General features: G+C 42.6%; 1 long non-coding RNA gene across 1 annotated transcript; it reads left to right on the top strand.

Annotated features, from left to right (window-relative positions):
* The first annotated feature begins 3,117 nt into the window (after positions 1-3,117).
* On the top strand, positions 3,118-7,317 carry LOC114593388 (uncharacterized). Its single transcript, XR_013392042.1, has 4 exons — positions 3,118-3,150; positions 3,443-3,472; positions 5,142-5,274; positions 7,138-7,317. It is a non-coding gene; the product is annotated as an uncharacterized LOC114593388 (long non-coding RNA).
* The last annotated feature ends 532 nt before the right edge of the window (positions 7,318-7,849 follow it).

The following is a 7,849-nucleotide window of genomic DNA, read 5'->3' as shown; positions in this document are numbered from 1 at the left end:
ATTAAATGTTTTCATCCTTTATCAATCTATTTTTAACATATTCTTTTTAACTTTGTTGCTAACACTTATTTTCGATCCAACGTCAAGTTAACATTCAATAATTTTACAATATTTCTGCAAATCCGCCTCTTTCCTTTGCATCAGTTAGTATTTTAAATTTTATTCTGGGCTTCTTGCCCTGCCAGACAAATCTAGAAATATCCTTCTGCCACTTCTTGAAACAGTCCATTTTATCCACAATTTGTAATGATTGAAACAGAAACAACATTCTTGGCAACATTTTGTGAATCTAAGTTTGGCCTCATTGAGGGGCATTATTTCAATATGATTAATTTTTTTTTTTGAAAAAAGCAGACTACTACTAAGCATAATCATTGTGAAAAACATCTTCATGTATGCGACAACGGCCGCGAGAGTTTTAATAGCACAAGGATGGAAGACTGAAGGAACCCCAATTAAAGAAGCATGGCAAGAAAAATTGATGGACTATGCAGAACTGGCAAAACTGTCATACAAGCTATGAGACAGGGATAACTGTGACTTTAAAGATGAATGGGTACCCTTTACAAAGTATTTGAAGACACAACAAAGTGAACTAGATTCCTTGGCTGGTCTTGAATAAACATTCACAAACTTTTTATTGATAATTGTTACTTAAATTGTTTGAGGATCTATACAACTGTGTAACATGCAGAAAACAGCATTTTTAGAGAAATCAAAGACTGGAACTGAGGGAAGTCGGGGGGTGGGTGGATTCTGTGGGGGGAAGGAGGGGGTGGGAGGAAAAAGGGGGGAAATAAGGATGATATGTTTCTGGATATTATGTTTTGTTTTAATTTTGAAGAAAAAAAGTAATAAAAAAAAGAATAATCATTGTGGGAGGCGAGCATGTGAAAAGTGCCCTTCCTTCAGGTAACCGCAAGGATCTAGCAATCTGATGGAGACAGGTGAGGGGTGAGTCATTTACCTGAGGGATACTTCCCCCTAGCACTGCCTATGTGGGGCATTGCATCCTCAGCATAAATGTTTCATTTGATTCAAGCTATCTCGCTCTGAAGCATGCATACAGCACATTTGAATGTTTGTGATCTTCTGTGGAAACTGCTATGACTGACCGAATGCAGGAATGCCATTCCAGAGGCACGTGATTTTGGCAACGTTCTCTTCCACGTCAGCCTAGGTGACAACGACCCAAAGAAATTACAATTATGAAATCTTCTTCTCCCTACCTGCCCTCTCTTGGCAAGCTTTGGGGCTCCATTTAGTTTAAAAGCCGGCTTTGCCTGGCTTTGCCACCACAATTCATCCTGAGCCATGAAGATCCTTCACCTGTGCTTGGCAGTTCTCTCTTTGCTGCTCCTGGCTTCCCCAGGTAAGGGATGGAGAGGAAGAAGACAGAGGGACACTTGCCAGCCTATTGTGGGGTGGAAGAGGGAGAGGAGTACAGTTGCTGTTCTGTGCAATTGCTGATCTGTGGCCTTGCAAAGGAAACTAACTTTTCTTGCTAGAGACATTTCTTTAGTGGTAAATTTTGCATAAAAATGTATATATCAGACAAAATCGCCTACCAAAGTGTGTCTATTAGGGAAAATATGCACTGTGTTGCTGAATTTTCCCCATTACACCCATCATTGCTATGCAATTTCCCCTAATATAACCCATATTTTCATTTGATTTTCATGAAGTTTCACTTTTTCATGTGCAGTTGAGTAGACACATTTTTAAAAAAAACATTACTTGAAGGGAGAACTGCCTTTCAAAGGATGGCTGTGCTTTGATGTTCACATGTTAACTTTATTATGCTGCAGTAATACATGGGAAAATTGCATTGCATGTAAAAGTGGTAAGGAAAAATAAAAGTAGCCTCCTCTTTTCTCAGTTTGGTTAGATTTTATGGAATTCTTTTTTTTTTTTTAAATAAAGATTTTTATTCAAAATTTTCAACATACATAAGGAAAAAAAACAGAAAAGAATAAGCATAATCACACAATAGAAAAAACAAGCAAGAAAAATAAAAAATATAACATCATAATCAAAATCTTACTTTCATAATTATTCAGACTTCCTCACATCTTCTGTTCCAGCTTTCCACATTTGAGAAATTCTAAACAGCAATTTATCACCTTGTTTCAGATACTTATTTGTATTTTCCAATTATTATGTTTCCCATTTTAGATTAACCTCCCAAAAAACTTAAAACCTTAGTTTAAACATAATATTATTCAATAATTAATTTTAGGTCAAATTTCACCATACTCTCGCATTCTTTTTAACTAATTTACTGATGCCACCCTTAATTTAACTCTTTCATCCTCTTAACATTCATACAGTTTACAATTTTTTTGTAGGTAGTCCTTGAATTTTTTCCACTCCTCTTCCACTACTTCTTCTCCCAGGTTGCGGATTCTGCCTGTCATTTCTGCTAGTTCCATGTAGTCTATCAGTTGCATCTGCCATTCTTCCAGTGTGGGCAAATCTTGTGTTTTCCAATATTTAGCAATCAGTATCCTTGCTGCCGTTGTTGCATACATAAAAAAAGTATAGTCCTTCTTTAGCACCCTTTGGCCGACGATGCCCAAAAGCAAGGCCTCTGGTTTCTTGGGAAAGGTATACTTAAATTTTATGGAATTCTATGCAATTCTATGGAATACATTTTAAAAAGTAAAATTTTGATTTGCCTCTTCCACAGGTCTTTCACTAAAATTGGCATATGTCGTGTCTAATTAGTGGGGAAGTTTTCTTGATGTAATATAGAGCCTTTTATTCTGGGTAGTCCTTGGGGCTCTGATGGCTTCAGTTACAGGCTTCAGTTTCTCTATAACTTATAAGCCACGTGTGCCTCACTTCTAGCTGTCATGTTTCGTGGACTGACACCCTCCACTCATGAGCAAATAGCTGGATAAGCACATTTACCATTTCTTCTTGTGAATGTAGCAAGGGTGGTAAACACCAGTGGCCACTGGCAGGGGTGGGGGTGGGGGGTAGGAGTTGGGATGCCACAGCACCCAGAGAATCACAGAGCCACTCCTGTTCAAAGGGCTGTGGAGTTGTTCCTCTCTTTCATCCTATTGTGATTTAACTTCCTTCTCCCCACTTATGTTTGTTTTTCTCTTTGCACAGGATCTGCACAAGACGATGAACCTAACAATGGTAGGCAATGCCGTAATAATATTAATATTAATAATAATAATAATAATAATGCCAAAGGATTTTGTGGCTTTCTTTCTGCCTATTGTGAATTAACTTCCTCTTTCACACTTACGTTTGTTTCTCTCTTTGCACAGGATCTGCAGAAGAAGATGGACCTAGCAATGGTAGGCAATGCCGTAATAATAATAATAATAATAATAATAATAATGCCAAAGGATTTTGTGGCTTTCTTTCTGCCTATTGTGAATTAACTTCCTCTTTCACACTTACGTTTGTTTCTCTCTTTGCACAGGATCTGCAGAAGAAGATGGACCTAACAATGGTAGGCAATGCCGTAATAATAATAATAATAATAATAATAATTTATTTGTACCCCGCCCATCTGGCTGGGTTTCCTGAGCCACTCTGGGCGGCTTCCAACAAAGATGAAAGATACACTAAAATGTCACATATTAAAAAACTCCCTGAACAGGGCTGCCTTCAGATGTCTTCTGAATGTCAGGTAGATGTTTATCGCTATGACATCTGATGGGAGGGCGTTCCACAGGGCGGGCGCCACTACCGAGAAGGCCCTCTGCCTGGTTCCCTGTAACTTGGCCTCTCGTAGTGAGGGAACCAGCAGAAGGCCCTCGGAGCTGGACCTCAGTGTCCGGGCAGAACGATGGGGGAGGAGACGCTCCTTCAGATATACTGGACCGAGGCCGTTTAGGGCTTTAAAGGTCAGCACCAACACTTTGAATTGTGCTCGGAAACGTACTGGGAGCCAATGTAGGTCTTTCAAGACCGGTGTTATACGGTCTCGGCGGCCGCTCCCATTCACCAGTCTAGCTGCCGCATTCTGGATTAGTTGTAGTTTCCGGGTCACCTTCAAAGGTAGCCCCACGTAGAGCGCATTGCAGTAGTCCAAGCGGGAGATAACCAGAGCATGTACCACGCTGGCGAGACAGTCTGCAGGCAGATAGGGTCTCAGCCTACGTACCAGATGGAGCTGGTAAACAGCTGCCCTGGATACAGATTTGACCTGTGCCTCCATGGACAGCTGTGAGTCCGAAATGACTCCCAGGCTGCGCACCTGGTCCTTCAGGGGCACAGTTACCCCATTCAGGACCAGGGAATCCTCCACACCTGCTTGCCTCCTGTCCCCCCAAAACAGTACTTCCGTCTTGTCAGGATTCAACCTCAATCTGTTAGCCGCCATCCATCCTCCAACCGCTTCCAGACACTCACACAGGACCTTCACTGCCTTCACTGGTTCTGATTTGAAAGAGAGGTAGAGCTGGGTATCATCCGCATACTGATGAACACCCAGCCCAAACCTCCTGCTGATCTCTCCCAGTGGCTGCATGTAAATGTTGAAAAGCATGGGGGAGAGGACAGACCCTTGAGGCACCCCACAAGTGAGAGCCCAGGGGTCTGAACACTCATCCCCCACCACCACTTTCTGAACACGGCCCAGGAGGAAGGAGCGGAACCACTGTATGACAGTGCCCCCAGCTCCCAGCCCCTCAAGACGGTCCAGAAGGATGTTGTGGTCGATGGTATCAAAGGCCGCTGAGAGATCCAGCAGAACTAGGAAACAGCTCTCACCTTTGTCCCTAGCCCGCTGGAGATCATCAACCAGTGCGACCAAGGCAGTTTCAGTCAAGCCAAAGGATTTTGTGGCTTTCTTTCTGCCTATTGTGAATTAACTTCCTTCTTCACACTTTTGTTTGTTTCTCTCTTTGCACAGGATCTGCACAAGACGATGGACCTAACTATGGTAGGCAATACCGTAAAGCCAAAGGATTTTGTGGCTTTCTTTCTGCCTATTGTGAATTAACTTCCTTCTTCACACTTTTGTTTGTTTCTCTCTTTGCACAGGATCTGCACAAGACGATGGACCTAACTATGGTAGGCAATACCGTAAAGCCAAAGGATTTTGTGGCTTTCTTTCTGCCTATTGTGAATTAACTTCCTTCTTCACACTTTCGTTTGTTTCTCTCTTTGCACAGGATCTGCACAAGACGATGGACCTAACTATTATGACGAGTGTGAAAATAGCAACGGTATTTGCATAGATGGAGGTTGTCCAGATAATTCTCAAGAGATTGGAATGTGTGATGATGATCTGTTCTGTTGCAGAAGGTAATTTCTTCTTGCCAGACGAGAATTACACCTCCTGCCCCTCTCCCTTCAGCCTCTGGATTGATCATTTTATCATTTGATTTCATTATTTCATTTCATTTCATTTTAATGTTTGATGCATTACTGTATTTTATTATTTTGTTGGAAGCCACCCAGAGTGCTGGGGAAGCCCAGCCAGATGGGCGAGGTATAAATAAAAAAATATTGTTATAATTATTAATTATTAATTATTAATTATTAATTATTAATTATTAATTATTAATATTATTTGGAGCCTCTGATTTGGGTGGCTGCCACCCTAAATCGACACCCCTTCTCAGACTGAGGCTAAGGGACCCACAGAACTAAGAAATTAGTTTCATTACAAACAACCTGGAAAACTTGGCTTGTCACAATTAACTATTGATCAGTCTGCATGTTTACAATAATCTGTCTGATTCCAGTTTAGCATCCTTTAACGTAGCATTCATCCGCTGTTAAAATCCATTGGAATTTTCCATCACAACCCTCTTATATCCAATTTGTTAATTACATATATTACTTTCATAGGTCAATGAGTACCAGCTACCTGCTCCATTAATTACCCAACGCATCGTTTACCTAAATAGTTAATTGCTCCACGTACCAAATGCAGAGTCCCCTAAGTTGATCATCCTTTGCCTGCAAGCTCGATTGCTCCATTGCAAAACAAGGACAAAAAAATCTATGGCCAAGGGTGGTACATCCCATTTTGCCGCTTGAGGCGAAGTAAGAATTGCTTCTTGGCCATGCCACCAGCACGGCTCCTAAGCCCATCTACCTGCTCCTCCTTCCATGGCCTGATCTGCCGCTGACACACACCATACCCTGTTGGTTGCAGGCACAGAAGTGGCACTACCATTGTTGCCCATTTTAAGCAAGGTGGTGCGGAGTTCTTTCCCCACAGGCAGAACCAGTAAGGCAGGAGGGGCACCAATGGGTTTGTTGTCTGAGGGGCTTCTGCCACCAGAAGCAGGGTCCTCACCTGCCTCATGGCTGGTCCAGCTGTCTTTGGCCCCTTTGCCCTGTGAGCTTATGCCAGTTCTCCTTTGCCAAATCCCTAAACCACACCGTATATTACTGCTCCTGCTGCTATGGCCTGCTCTGCCACAGCCACACAATCTACCCTCAATGGCAGAGTAGCAGCACAGCCATCATTGCAAATTTTAAGCAAGATGGTGCTGTGGTGCTTCACCACTGGAAGAGGCAGTGGGGCAGGAGGGGGATCAAGGAGTGTGTGGTCTACAGGGCATCTATCACCTGAAGCACGGTCCTCACCTGCCTCATGGCTGGTCCAGCTCTGCAATCAGCTGTGTCTTTCTGATGTAAAGAATTTGAAAGAAGAAATTTTGTCCTGGGTCATTGCAGAGAAATTTGCAACTGGACTGAACAAACCCCAGGGTGCCAGTATCTCCCATGTTTCTCAAAACAGCGTCACAAAATTGTGAGCAAGCTTCCTGTTAACCCTGAACTCTTCCTCAGGGCCACAAAGACAAGAAATCCCTGCCGTGCATAACATCCAGTCTGCAGGAGAATATTGGAGACCTTGAAAGCTTGCTCACTATTCTGTGACATATTTAATTGTACCTAGAAAAGAAAGTCCGCCAGGGGTATGGATGGGCAAGAGATTGGATTCAATTCTCATTGAAAGGTGAATCTATGTAATTCATAGTTTCTGGAAATAAAAAACTGAAACAGACCTATCCCTACCCAATGGCTTATTATCATGAAATCTTTCTTGTGGTCCAACATGCCTTGCTTTGTGTTTTCATGTCTCAAACATGGTCACTTTGCTATGAAACTGAGTTAACTTTTGTCTTTTTGTTTCTGGTTTCTACATTTTAGACGGGATGAGTGATAGATGCCTTTGAAAAGTGGAAGATGTTCCCTCTCTTTGAGAGCCACTGGATCCCGCTTGATCCCCAGCTAGGGACTTCTTCTCCAAAGCATCCAGATTGAAAAAAGCAACATTTTCAAGGCTCACGTGAGCTTGTGCCTTACAATAAAAGCAGATCCAAAAGCCTTTTCCCCTCTGTTTTTCATTTCTAAGCATGAGTGTTATTGCTAATGAAGTAAAAATGGCACCTTACATCCATGAGGCGGAGGTGTCAGCAGGCATGGTTTGTGGAGAGGCCCAGAACGTCATTAGAAAGGAAGACTAAAAGCGGGTGAGGATCCCCCAAAACAGTCTAGTGAGCAGGACTGGGACACAATGTGGAAAATGAAGAGTGACAAAATATGGGGGGTGGAATGAGAGGGAGAAGAAGTTCAGTTCTGCTTCCATTTAAATGGTTACCAACCTGAGTTGCACACTTTTAAAAAGTTTGCCAGTTCAAATATAGTCATCCTTCAAAACCCACAGGTGTCTGAATTTTGGGATTATTGAACTGACCAGACCAGGTCTGGAATCTTCCTCTTAAAGATTCTTGCCCCCTCCCGCCAAAGGATTGCAGGTTGGGAAGTGTGGCCCTGGACACAGAATTGACCTGCTCCTCCATGGACAGCTGTGAGTCCAGAATGACTCCCAGGCTGCACACCTGGTCCTTCAGGGGCACGG

Source organism: Podarcis muralis, chromosome 3, assembly GCF_964188315.1.
Source record: "Podarcis muralis chromosome 3, rPodMur119.hap1.1, whole genome shotgun sequence".
NCBI classification, from domain to species: domain Eukaryota; kingdom Metazoa; phylum Chordata; class Lepidosauria; order Squamata; family Lacertidae; genus Podarcis; species Podarcis muralis.
Note: the sequence above shows the minus strand (reverse complement) of the source record. Positions and strands in the feature narration are given on the sequence as shown.